The sequence below is a fragment of the Miniopterus schreibersii genome (genome assembly GCF_964146895.1).
Source record: "Miniopterus schreibersii genome assembly, chromosome: 13".
NCBI lineage: Eukaryota > Metazoa > Chordata > Mammalia > Chiroptera > Miniopteridae > Miniopterus > Miniopterus schreibersii.
Genome location: NC_138113.1, coordinates 14,872,642 through 14,887,115, shown reverse-complemented (window position 1 = coordinate 14,887,115; position 14,474 = coordinate 14,872,642).

The window sequence follows — 14,474 nt, the reverse complement described above, 5'->3', positions numbered from 1 at the left end:
ACTGAGGAAGGAGGGTGGGTGGAAAAGCTGTGCTGCAGGAAGGACACAACACAAGCTCGTCACTATCCAAGCACCTTGAGGCTGACCCTCTGCAGATACAGTGTCACAAGGCACAACCCCTTTGTCCTATCTGATGAGGGAGACAAGATGTAAATAAATGAAAGCTTTAAAAAAGATAAACAACAACTGAATTAAGCAACACTGTGAGATAATACTGAATTCACAAGACAGGACCTGATTTGTACATTGTGAATGGCCAGTAAAACCTTTGCCATCTTGTGGAAGATTCACAATATGTAGGGAAAACCCTTCCTGCCTGCAGTTCAAGTCAGTCTACAGAGATTTGACCTCTTAGGTCGGGATCATATAGCAGCAGTCGCAATGGATAGGGGAAGGGGGTGTCTAGAAGCACTGACTCCATTCTGAAGAGTCAGGACAGGAGAGGAGAGGTGTCACACGGGTGAAGGCTCAGGAAATAATTAAGCGCAGCATCACCAAAGGACCAGACTTCAGTGCAACGGTGGGTGGGCTGTGCATGTGTCACTCACAGAACCTAGATTAGTCACATACATCAAGGCCTCTTTCTGTCAGTGAGAGGCAACTGCCTGCAGAGGACAGAGCCTGGACAGGGAGCTCTCAGTCTGGGAGCACCCCACTTTACTTCTCGTAGGAACTTGGGCAAGTTATTTCACCTCTCTGAGTCTGTTTCCAAAGAGCCTAGGGATCAACCCAGGTCCTTGCATTTGGGGAAACCAATGACCTGAATTCGCAATGCTCTGTGGCTCTGCAGAAAAATGTTTTCTACTGTTCAAAAAATGCAATACAACTTTCCTTGCTCTTGGCCCACAGCAATGCAGAGGTAGGTATTTCACCCCAATCTTCAACCCGAGTGCAACCTGCCTCATGACAGCTTTGGGTATGTCACAGTCAGATCATCTGTGGAGCATAACCACAGGAAGACTCCCTAGTGTGAATGTTAATCTCATCCCCAAAGGACCCATAAACATTTTGTATACATGTGTATATACACAATCACTAATGTGGCAATGTCCACATAAGTAAGCAGTCCCACCCTAGTGGGGAAACTCTAGCAAAGTCACAGTTTTGCACATAAATCTCGTTATTTACACAGACAGTTCTTGAAAAAAATGTGTCATGCACCCTGTGTACTATCATAGAAGATGGTTACTCACCCAAAACACGGGGCTCACTATTATTCTGAGTGAAAGCCCAGTTTCTGTCCCACATGGGGACCAGCCTTTGCCAAGTCCAGAGCCAGTTTAATGCCATGGGTCTGCTCCCCCCAACCCCCCGAACCCCAGGTTTCAAGGTCTATTTATATTGGCACTACACAACTTCCTGGTTCAAAAAACAAGCCTTTAAAGATCTCATAAAACGTCTTGGATTTCAGACGATTTTTACAAAACAATACGCAGATGAGCTAAGTGTAAATGAATCAGAAAAGAGGATTATATTTCCCATAAAAACTCCTGAGCTAGAGGATTAGGGGAAGAAAGGAAGGCTGGCAAATGCCAAACATTTTAAAGCACTTTGAAACCATTAGTCAAACTTAAAATGCAGCCAGGTTCCCTCATCCTTACACTTGATGAGTTTTGTAATTGGAAATCTTTTCCTACATTTCAGATCGGCTACAAATCAAATTTAGTGGCTGCCCGTGATGAGAACTGCTTCCACTCATGTTCTCCTCCGGCCGAGGGTTTCGTGGAGCACCTTTCAGTTCCTTCTAGTTGCATCAAGAAATTCTTAGAAAGAGAAAGGGAAGGGAGAAGGGAAAGAGAGAAACAGGAAGTCAATAAGGTTGGAGAGAAAAGGGAGAGAAAATAGGAGAGAGCAAGAGAGAGAGATTGAGGAACGGAAGGAGAGGGAGAGGAGCCCGGGGTGGCTCCCAGCGACCAAGGCCTTCACCCTTCACCCTGCTGCGGGCTGCTCCGCTCCAGGGCCGGCGCAGAGCTGCCAGGGAATTGGCGGGTGGGGAGAGGAGCCAGGAATTAAATCGTAGCTAATAGACCTTGTTCAATCTGTAGGAGCCGTGAGGAGAATGCCATCAGTAACAGTAAACTCAACTGCAGTTGTATTGCTTTTACTATTTGGGTGAAAATCAACGGGGGAAAGAGACTCAGAAGAGTTGCCACCAGGAGTTATTACTTCAGTCCTTATTGGAATATACATATCTTCGCTGGCTGTCCTTGGACTTGACAAAAACGTAAACCTGATAATAAAACCAGAGTCCATACTTATCTTTTTAATTTCAGTGCTACATGTATAGTTTCATTACAAAAAGGTCAACTCATCAGAGGCAGTAACAATTCAGGGTTGGAATCCACTTGCTTGTTGTTAATAAAAGTTCCTGCTGTGATAACGACTGTGAAAGGGGGACAGGACTGTGACTTGTGCGTTTTTAGAGCTTTTTCCTCTCTCACTTCTCAGGGATGAAATATTTTTCAAAGTTTTGAAATTCCTTGTGGCTTAGCTATGATGTGAGAGTGATCATCTTCCTAGATAAGATTTGAAGGACTTTTAAAAAGTAATTACTACATATAAAATGATAAATAGGTAACTTGGATAATTTTATTTTGAACTCTTGGGTTAAATGGTTTGTCTATATATTATCTTGACTATGAAAATGCAAATTTATAGTAACTGTTGAGGGGCAATACTCTGATTTCAGGAAGAATTCCAATTTTGTCAGTCACATGATGATTATATTTTTTGGTCTTAAGTTCCTTTTGTGCATTTCTTATTTTATTAATTAGCCTGAATGATGAGACGAGATCAATATCTACTTATTTTCATTGATAGGAAAATCTGTGTAGAAAAGTCTATGCCCTTTTTCGCCCTGGCCAGTGTGGCTCAGTTGGTTGAGCAGCCTCCCATGCACCAGAAGGTCACCGGTTCGATTCCCGGTCAGGGCACATGCCTGGGGTTTCAGGCTTGTTCCCCAGTAGGGGGCGTGCGGGAGGCAGCTGATCACACTGATGTTTCTCTCTCTCTGTCTCTCTCTGTCTCTCTCTCTTCCTCTCCTTCTTCTAAGATAAAAACATATTTAAAAGTCTATGCCCGTTTTACAATGATGCCTTATTTTTAAAAATCAGCATAAATATTGGCCTGCAAGAGCAATCTATACAATCACAATCAAACTATACTGTGTAAGACTTATCTATGCAAGAAGATTCACTGTGAAGCATTTACCTCTCCCAAATTATCACATGTTTCAGTTTCTTGGAACAGCACATCGAGGGATATGATTCTTAATTCTTCATTCTGTCAACAGCACATTCATGCTAGATAAGTGGTTTTTGTTGTGTTTTTATCTCTTAGACCATTGCTCATCCCATAATACAGTTTTATGCGGAAAGATTTAAACTATGTAAATGGTTTTTTTCTGGAAACTATCAAGTTATATTTTAAAGGGGGTGGAATGGCATCTTTGTTCCTAGGAGAGCATTTGTAAGTAAAGTTAAATTTCCAGGTTAAAAAAAGAAAAAGAGTGTGAAGACAGAGAGAGGGGAGGCAGGAGGGGGGTCGGGCAGTGGCGGGAGGTAAGGCCCGAAGGGGAATGCACTGGCGAGGCCACAAGTGAAGGGGGCATCGGCGAAGGAGAGAGGTAGGAAACAGGTAGGAAGAGGGGAAAGGGAAGAGTTAAAATGAAATGCAGGGAAAGGAGAACTGTACCCGGAACCTGAGGCCAGTGTGCTGAGGCTGCTCACTAAGGTGCCGGCAGCCTTTGCTGAGCATGGGCTGGGTCTGACCTGATGTCAGCCTGCCCGGGTCTGGCTAGAATTAAACCCGTGACCTGAGAGGTGCCAGCGCAGTTAGGCCCGCTGGCTGCCGCCCCCTCGTGCAAAGTGGAAGAGACAGAAGTCTCTCCCCCACTGGCAGGTGGCCGACGACAGTGGCAGCTTCGGCCCGAGACTCCCACAGAAACGGACTTCAGTCACTCTCATGGTTCTCTTCCCTTGTTCTTTCCACCCTTTCATCAAAAATCGGGGAGGAAGGAGATTAGAAGCGTGTGGCCCTCTCCACATTTAACCCGCTTCCATGGAAACTCACATGAAACTTTACAGATGAAGAATTGAAGCTGAGACTCCCCGATGAAGGGTCAGTGTGTCTGCCAAGCTGTGTGACAAGACAGAAACGGGGCTAATGGGCAGAGAGAGATGAGGCGCCCCCTGGAAGTGAGCCACAAGGGGAACTGTGGTTCCCCCAGGGTTTCCCTTCCCTTTAAAGCTTCAGGTTTGACATTTAAGTATTTTCAGTTGTCACTAACAAACATTCATTAAACAACCATAGAGCCCTCCACGAGCCTGTGTAGAGCATTAAAGCAAAATCAAAACAGAATTCAGTTGCAGGCAAGGAAGTTAAAATAATACCTGGTGAACTGTAGCCCAGAGTTGCCCCTGGGCCAGTGAAGGCCTTGGTGCTGGCCCTGAGCGCCTGGCCTGGGGACACAGGCCCTGCTCGCGCGGAGCATGCAGTCTCACGGGGACAACGGCCCTGGGACAGGTAATTACATGTGTGGTGAGTATTGAAAAAGGACCGTGGGACATGAGACCCTTAAGCGGAAAGAGGGTCAGGGGCATGGGCTGCCTTCCTACAAATTTCGAAGAGTAAATCAACAAAAGTAAATTCTGAAAATAAAGTTCTGTGTATACTAAACTTCGCTTTCGGATTATTCTGGTCCCCTTCTCACTTGCCTTATGTATAATCAAGGGTGAGAGTCCCACTGTGGCGGCCACTAAAGACGATGACATGACTCTGTCTACAGCTAACCAGAATTTGTTCATTAATTTAGCCTTCACTGAGGTTTTTTCATACCCATTGATTCGGAACCTTTGAACATGAAACTACGTAATAATTAAATAGCTGTCGATACAATTTGATTTCCACTTGTCATTCACAGCCTCCGCAAACCTCGCGGGGCCTCCGGCTAGTCCGAGCACAGGAGGGCAGAAAGGCATCACCTTTTTGCTCCCATGGAGTCTGCATCTTGGAAAGCCCTGGGACGCACACCAAACTGAGGGACACCTCAACAGGGCAACCTATGAAAACTTGTCTTTTGATCGCAAAGAGGCTCCCAATTGCTTGCCTTTCACTGTGGCATCTCAGTTACAAACCCCTCTGAGCTTCGATTCAGTCAGCGGAAGTTTTTCTGGTTTCCTCGCTTATATGTAAGTTCAAAGGTGCCCAGACACCTGCAAGGTTGGTTGCGTGCCAGGTGGGCCAAGCAAAGCTGTGTTCTCTCCATTCAGATGCGGCTACGTACAACCTGTGATCCAGTTTTCACCGGCATCTCCTGCACTGCTTCAGCCTTAGCGCTTCCCAGGTTGCTAAGTAGCTGAAATTGCTTCTTTCTTTAACTTTCTGGACATTGGTGATTGTCATTTTTCTTGTCTACATTAATGTTCACCCAGTGGCAATAGAACATGATGTTGCCTGGGTTTAACATGCATTTCCCCCCCAAAATATTTTCTCTGTTGCCATGAGATTGATGAAGATATGATATAGTAAATATAACAGCCTAGAGAAAAAAAAAACGAAGAAAATGCAAGGTTACTACACCCCGTCTCCGTATCAATTACCAGCCAGCCTGTCTGGTTTTCTGAGTCCCAAGGCCCTTCACTGATTGCCTTCTTCTTACTTTTTCAGCCACATCCTGGGCTGCTCCCCCAAATGAACCTCTGTTCCAACAACATTTATGTACCTGTTTTTCTTCTTTCTCTTTGGAAAAATAAAAAGACTGGTCAGCCGCTAGCCTGCGGAAACAGGGCACCCATATTCCCACCTCTAGCCTCCCCTTGCTCACATGGGCCTCCCGAAGTACCCTCAGCTCCTCAGCTAAGCCCCCCTCCTCCAGAACAGAGCCCGAGAGCCTGTACTCCCCTGAAGCCCTCTGGACCGTCCCAACCCTCCTACCCCCTGTCCCAGCAGCGCCCAGCCCCCAGCCCCGGCGGGCACAGAATCGCGCCTTGTAATAGACCGAACGCTTCCTGCACGTGACTCCTTTTGTTCTTCTCGGTCCGGAGATAAACCAGAATTCAGGCGAGTCATGGTTAACAATAGCTGAGGTTTGGTTTCTTGTCTTTAGCTGTCTGCAGGCAGGGTTCCGCTGAGCAGCGGGGGTTTGCCCAAAATTTCCCCCAACCTAAATTAAGTTGCATAAAACAGTGGCCCTGTTTGGGGGGTGGGGGGGAAGGTTCCCACCTCCGAATGAATGGTTTGGAAAGTTCTGTAGAAAGAATTTTGTCATATTTGTGTCTGAAAACTGTTACACTGCCAGTTATATCATTAAAACAGCCAATGCTTTTATAACATCTCTTTTTTGTGACCCTCTCAACTTACCCCATTATCGGAGACCCGGACATACTCTGGGAGTGCAGCTAGTAAAAACCCACATAACATGGATGAACTGAGCAATATACAGAAGTAACTCACACCACCAAGGAAACCCCAGCTATGCGAGGGGAGGCCTGGCTTTCTCACCAGCGAGGGGAGACCAGTAAAACCAGCCCAGTGTCTGATTCTCCAGGTTTCCTAGTTATAAAGCCCAAACTACTGCTGAGAGGGATCGGGTTACGGCTGCCAGCTGCCAAGAACTTTACACTTAACCCTTTGCACCCCACAACCTGGATGTTAATGCTGCCATTTCACTTACTAGAAAGAGCATCTTCAGTCCTTACATTTTCCTGTTTTCTCCCCTACATACAAGTAATCAGCCAAAGCCCCCAGTGATGCCGCCTGAGCCCACACGGACTTCCATGCCTCCACCTAATCCCTGAGGCCTGTGGTGAGAACAGAGACCTTGCAAGTCCTATCCCCCATGCCTGTCCCAAAGTGCAAGTCACAGGAAATGCTTGTAAAATGTTTGTTGAGAATGACTGTCCCTTTGGATGCCTAATTGCAGCAGGTGATCTATAACAAGAAACCTTGCCCAAGATCCTTAAGTTGTCAAGGAACTGGAGATAGATTCACTCATTCAGTCATCCATTGCCTCCTTCATTCATTCACTGGACATTTTTGAGGGCCAAAGGCTTTTTAGTTAATAAAAATGGGGACGAGATTGTAGAAGTTTTTGCGTAGAGATCTAATATTCCTGACTAGACCCAGGATTTTCTCTGAAAGTTGGGGAAATTATCTTTGGAAGGCATGTGATGAAGACATGGAGAGGCAGAATCTCTTCCTGCAATCTTCTTGCAGCTAATGGCTAGCAGAAAATCTGTATGAGCACATACAACATCTATAGATGGTAAACCCATAATCCTGGCTATCTACATCCCAGAAAGGAGTAGAATGTATGGTCAAGAGCACAAATTTTGGTGTCGAATCACCTGGGCTCACTTCTTAGTCCCCCTGAGTGTGGGAGTGAACTTGGAGAGTCGCCTCATGTTCTGGATGAACCTAGGAAGCAGCTGTCTGGGCAGTAAGGTGCTTAACCTCTGAATCTCCTGAACAATCACTTTTATGAGGGAATGTCTTCGAGTTCCTCAGTGCTGTCCTGGGAACTACTCAGCTGGAGGCCGTTGGAAATGGATCATCTCAGCCTTAGATCCTAAGGCTGCCGAGGCTGCCATTCTATTTTATCACTTTACGGTTCAACACGGAGGATAATTTTTTAGTGATCATGAGGCTTCCTGGCAGCCAGCTCAGTCTCTACACATTGACTTTCCGAACTCTTTCCAGTAGGAAAAAGCCATTGGTGGGGATTTAGAGTCAAATATACCAAAACCTGATGAGCCTCCAGAGTTTTTCACTCACTGGAGAAAGGTCACAAGGTGACTGTTTCAGGGGCTCTGGCTGAGGACAGGACCAGGCTGGGAGGGATTACAGATGAAAGAGGAGCCTCGTTTTACAAAGCAGGCTGGTGGGAGGAAGAGAGAGGGAGAGAATCAAGCATATTCCTTCACTGAGCACTTACAAAGGCCCCTAAGTGGTGAGGGAGGGCCCAGCACCTGCCATCAAAGGGGCCTTTCTATGGCTGTTTGCCTTTGTAACCAAAAATCAGCATTCTGCAAAATAACAAGCCATGTACTTCTCTAGGTTTCTATTTTCTTACCTATAAAATGGGAACAACACCTAACAGGCTCAGCAAGCTTCTTCTGAAAAAGGCCTGAGAGTGAATATTTTCAACATTTTGGGCCACACAGTTTTGGTCACAACCACTCAGTGTTGCCACTGTAGCATGAAAGTCACCAGAGACAATGCATAAAGGGATGGGCGTGGGCAGATTTGGTCTACAGACCATAGTTGCCATCCCCTGCTCTACATAGAGTATTGTGAGAATTAAATAAGCTAGTCCAAGTAACATATTTTTGTTTGTTTTGTTTTTTTCTCAATTATAGTTTACATTCAATGTTATTTTGAGGTAGTTTCAGGTGTACAGCACAGTAGTTACACAATCATATACTTTACAAAGTGCTCCCCCTGATATTTCCAATACCCACCTGACATCACACACAGTTATTACGAGATTCTTGACTATGTCCCCTACGCTGTACTTCACATCCCATGACGATTCTGTAACTACTAACTTCACCTTTTTCCCCCAGTCCCCAGCCCCTCCTCCCCTCGGGCAATCATCAGCCTGTTTCTGTTTTGTTTGTTTATATTGTCCAAGTAACATGTTTTACTTGTTACTACCACCGCAGACCACAGGTCAGTGCTCAGTAAATGTTAGCTGTTATCATTGCTCTGATTTGGGGCTCTCCCATGGTTCGTGCCCACTACCTTTGCTCACTTCAGTGAGGGACGCGGTCCTCAGAGCTCCTCGGGAGATATTTCCAGCCCTCCCCTTCTTGGGCATATGGGGGGTGTCACCGGTTGGGTTCTCTGAGAAGAGCCCTGAGATGGAGTTTAGTGTACAGCATGTTTATTACAGAGTGTCTTTGGGAGCAACCCTGTGGAAAGAGAGAGAAGAAGGCAGGATTGAGCAAAGGGAAGGTGGAGTTGCCCAACAACAGGCTGAATCAAGTCCACAGGGATCCCTGGAGCTAAATGGCCCTCAGAGTTGTCCCACATTGGATCAAAGTGGCTGGGCCTCGGTATCCCCACCTGGAGCAGTCGCTGGCTGCCCTGAAAAGGTGCAGGGTGAGGCATCTCTGCAGCTCGGGCACTCCCGGAGGGGCCGACAGGTGAGCCTCTCTGCTGACAGCACACCCAGCAACTGGGGTGACAAGAGGGGAAGAAGATGTGACTGACTCTGACTTTGAACTGTGCATAGACATGCCACATGCCACTTGTAGCCCAGGTATTTAATTGTTGTTTGCAACACTCTCCAGAAATCTGTTCTTCTGTAGTGACCAGCACTTTCAAGGTGGTGGCTGCTCCATCAGCCTGGGTTCCAGAGGGACAACGGTGAGCAAGACTTAAGTCTGCGTTCTTTAGTCTGGGATTTTTGGGTCATTTGTTGCTGCAGTATTGTTAGTTTTCTATAGGATTCCTAGTAGCAGCAGAGAAGGCTGCGCTGGATGTATTTGAATGTTTTAAACTGAAGATACCCTTATAATCTTAAAAAAAAGCAAGGAACCACTTTGAAACCATCATCGTCATTACCAGCAGCAGCATCATCGCAAACACTAGCATTTCATGAATTCACTAACTTAATGCTTGTGCAACCTGTACCAGACACAGATATTACTGTTATCTTCATTTTAGAGATGACGCTTATAGAGGTTCGTTAGCTTGCACAAGGCCAGGGGTGTGCACACTACAACCCACAGGCCAAATCCAGCTCATGACCCGGTTTTGAAAATAAAGTTTTATTAGAATACAACCATGCCCATTCATTACGTAGTATGTAATTATGGCTGCTTTCATGATACTGTGGCAGGGTTGAATAGTTGCCTATGGCCTGCAAAGCTGAAAATACTCACCATCTGGCTCATTTCGGAGAAAAATTGCCCACCCTCTTTCTTCCTCCCCTGCCCTCCACTCTACATGAGGCCTAGTTCCAAACCCAGGTTGTCTCCCTCCAGAGACAACACTCATAATTCAGATATAAGTAAACACTAAGTAGGCTTGGAGCCTGTAGGGTGTTATAAAACTTTCCATATCCATTATCCTAACTGTACATTTTTTAATTTAAAATTTTCATGACATTTATTTCCAGCAATATGGTAGACTTCATATCCTAAAAAGTCATTCCCTAAAAAACGCCTATAAAATGCTGAATAGGAGGAAGAGCTGACTTGGCAAGAAATTAAGGGAAATCTTCAGAGGCCAAAAATGAAATAGAGGCCAGAATCCAGAATGAGCGTGGTAAATGCTCACTTAAACAAGGGTTGGAGCCCTCAGGGCACTTGCTGGGAGGGAGGCAGGGAACACGGTAGTAGCTGTCAGCGCAGAGACTTTGGAATGAATCCCCGAAGACCACATTTCCAGTCAAAGAGTGGACTGGAAAGTATTTGCCCTGTACAGGAAGACACCAAAGAAAATTTCGTCTCAGCTTTGATTTGGGTTGGAAGAAAAAAAAGTCTCTACCCCCTCACCAGGAATAATAACCACAAACCAGGCCTCAAGACCTATGGTTCAAATTCACTTTCTTGCCTATGCTGAGACCATTTTAAGCCAAAGAAATTTAAAATGGTCCTAGATTAGTGGTTCCCCGGCACTTGGCAAAAGTAAACACAAACAGAAGGAATAATCTCTCGAGTTAAGTCTCCTAACACTGTAAGAGGTGATACCCCAACAAAATGAGCTCACAATAAAAAATCACAAGGCCGCTCACAGAGTAAGACAGCACGAGACAAGAGTTCGCAGAAGCGTCAAGCAGCAGAATCACACACACAAGGTCTTGAGACGTTAGAATTATCACATACAGCACATCGTGGCAAACATTTTTTCCAAAGGGTCGGGTGGTATGTATTTTAGGCTTTGCAAGCCATTCAGCCTCTATCAGAAAGCCTCAACCTTGACATTCTAGTGTGAAAGCAGATGCAGGCATATGGAAATCAGTGGGCTTGGCTGTGTTCCAATAAACCTTTATTTACAAAAATAGGGAGTGGGCCAGGTTTGGCCAGCAGGCCCTAGTTTATAAAGTAAGTATGTTTTCAATATTTAAAGAATTTAAAACATGAGCAAGGAATAAAATACTATCATAAATATCCAAGCAGATCCTTATCTTCTGGAAGAAAAATGTATAGCTGAAATTTTAACGCGTTAACCGGCAGACAGAAGTGAAAAACATAGTTAGTACATTGAAAGTTGGAAACAACAAACAAAGTTATTTAGAATATAGTACAGAAAAACAAAGAGGAGGAAATTATACAAGGGAGCTTAACAAATACGGAAATTTTGAGTGAGAAATTCTAACATTTATCTAATTCAAATTCCAGAGGAGTAGAAAGAATGGAAGAGAGACACGATTCAGGATCCTTATATTTAGGAAGTACAAAAAAATTCCAAAAGATAGATACACCCAGACACATCTGGTGAAGTTACAGAACATGAAAGACAAGTGAAATAGCTTAAAAACAGCCTGAATGAAGGACAGCTTACCTGCTTGATATCTGACTTATGAGCAATAACAGACACCAAAAGACTGCCAGATCCGCCGTCAAAGTGCAGAAAGAAAATAGTTGTCAATCTATAATCGCATACCCAACAAAATTTATGACTCAAGAATGAGGGTGAATTAGAGACGTTTGCAGAGGAGCAAAAACAACATGATTTATTATCAACAGGCCCTCAGTAAAGGAACTTCTTAAAGGCATATACTTTGGGGATGTAAGAAGGATGACAAGCAAGTGAGCAAAGAAAACCGTAATCACGGTAAATTTAAATAAACATCAACGCTAATAACAACATCTAATTTGTAAAGTTGAAAAAATTGGGAGGGATGTACACTGGCTTCTAAAGTACAGACACTATTCTGTTTCTTATAATAGTAGGTACATGGTGTTCATGAGTGTGAATGTGTATTCATGCCGTATACTCTTTCCTATGGACAGTTCACAAAATATTTTTAATAAAGAAACCGAACAATAATGGCCTATAAGCTGGAAAGAGTTAAAGTGCTCTAAATTTTAGGAGGAGGGTAAATATAATAACTTTAACCATTAAAAAAAGTAGAAATAGATTCTGTAAGTTCCAAACAACTAGAGGAGACAAAAAATAATAACTTTGTAGAAAAAATAGAAAGCATGAAAAAGACAGGAAAAATAAATCCAAATATATCCAATGATCACAAAAAATAACAATGAATTAAGTTTGCCAATGATAGGATAGTTTTTTAATCTAGCTATAATCTTCTAATGAGAAACTCACTTAAAACAGAAGTGCATCAAATGTTTGAGAGTAAAGTAGGAAAAGCTATATAAGGCAAATAAATTTTTTCAGCAAAGAAATAAAAACAAACAAAAACCCTTTCTATTTACTTTCCCATGTAACCTCTGAATCCTCATAGACAGTGATGTATTATAATAAAACAAAGATAAGAATTCAATGTAAAAAGAGAAATGAGAAAAGACATGGGTTCAAAATTCTCAAAAAAAAACTAAAAATATGAAAAGATGGTTCCACATATGGTATACCTATGGAATCGAAGCAAGCATTGCTGAAAACTTGGGGTTTAATAGTAAACCAAAAATAAATTCATTTTGTCATCACTACAATTTGGCTCAAATTTCTTGACTTAAAAATGGAGTTTACGTAATAATAAGATAACATTGCAAAATAACTTGCATTTTCACACAAAGGACAGTGTGATCACTTTTAACTGTTAATTCTGCTGAAATTTATGAGACATTATTTATTTAAATATAAGGAGTTTCAGGAAAATAGATTAATACATTTTAAGTGTGAGTGGATTTGACTATTTTGAAGTTTCAGGGTCAAAAAATTATGTATAAAGGTGGATAATTGCACATTAAAATAGAGAAAGATTAGCCCAGCTGGTGTGGCTCAGTGGTTGAGCATCAACCCATGAACCAGGAGGTCAGGGGTCGATTCCCAGTCAGGGCCCAGGCCCAGGTTGTGGGCTTGATCCCCAGTAGGGGGCGTGCAGGAGGCAGCTGATCAATGACTCTCTCATCATTGATGTTTTCCTCTCCCTCTCCCCTCCTCTCTCTCTGAAATCAATAAAAACATATTCTTAAAAAATAGAGAAAGATTAGAAAGCACCTAAATGAGTAACATAGAAATGATTAAAGTATGAAGCATGTGTATAAGATGTTCTCAAAGCTATTTTATAGATATAGGGAAATACGGTATAGTTAGTAAACAAAACAATATACAAAGCTGTGATAACAAAATGATCACAAATGTAGTAAAATGTGTCTAGAAACAGGATTGGGAGGAAGAACAACAGAATATTAAGAGTAATGGGGAAATGAGTCATTTATACTCTATTTTCCAAATTTTTGCAATGAGTCCTTTTATAACCTGGGCCTCCATTGGGTGCTGCACTTCCTGAGCACCTGACGGGGAACTGAACTGGCAACCTCAGTGCATGAACGACTCCTGACCAACTGAGCCACACCAGCCAGGGCTGGATTTAGTTTTTTAAACCACAAAACACATCATGTTTCCACCTTGCTCAAAACTTCTGATGTTTCCCGTTGCCTTCAGAATAAAGTCCAAACACACAGGCTCCTCCCAGTCCGGTTCGATCTCTGCTGCCTCATCTCCCGTCTTCGGGCTGGTCAGCCACCTCCGAGACTGCTCGCATTTCTCCTCTGCCTGGATGCCATTTTCCCACTACTCTGCCTCTCAAATTGTTCTTCCTCCTCTAAGCCCATATCAAGTGTCATCTCCTCTGAGAGCCCTTTTCCCAAACCTTCAGCCAGGATTAAGTTCACTCCTTTCTGTGGTCAAATTGCATCTTGACCAGGCCTCCACCAGAGCACAGCTCAAGGTTGTCAGCTGCAGGTGAGAACCTGAGCACCAGGATGCAAGGTTCCCCCCTAGAATAAACCCGTAAAAGCAATAAGCAATGGAAAAGATCAAAAGTGCCAGCTAGGTTCATAGTCCACCCCTGTTACTAGCAACAGCTGCAGCCTTTAGCCAATGATGTTAACGAAGCTGAGGACAAGCTGTTACCAGGAGCAGGGGCTGTCTGAGAAGGGTGGGATCCATAGCACATTCGGGCATTTCCCCAGCCTTTTCCAGGAAGGACAATGCTGGGCAGGGAGGGAGGAGACATTAGGATTCAGGCCCTGTTGTCTGGCAAGGGACACCCAGGAACTCCCTTCTCCTCCGGGGGAAAAGGGAAAACGCTCTTACACACGATAGCAGTCATCCACATGGCTCCAGGGAAGGCTCACTTGCCCTCAGTCCCATTTCTGCTGAGCCTCAGACAGCCCTGCTATCTAGGCATTGTCTTCCCATTTTACGGCCAAGAAAATGAAGGTTTACACCTCATGTAAATTAGTGAATAGGAGAAATGGAGCCTGAATGCAAGTCTTTGACCTTGAAACCACCCTTCCCTTCACTTCACCACAACGAAACAACTAACATTCCGC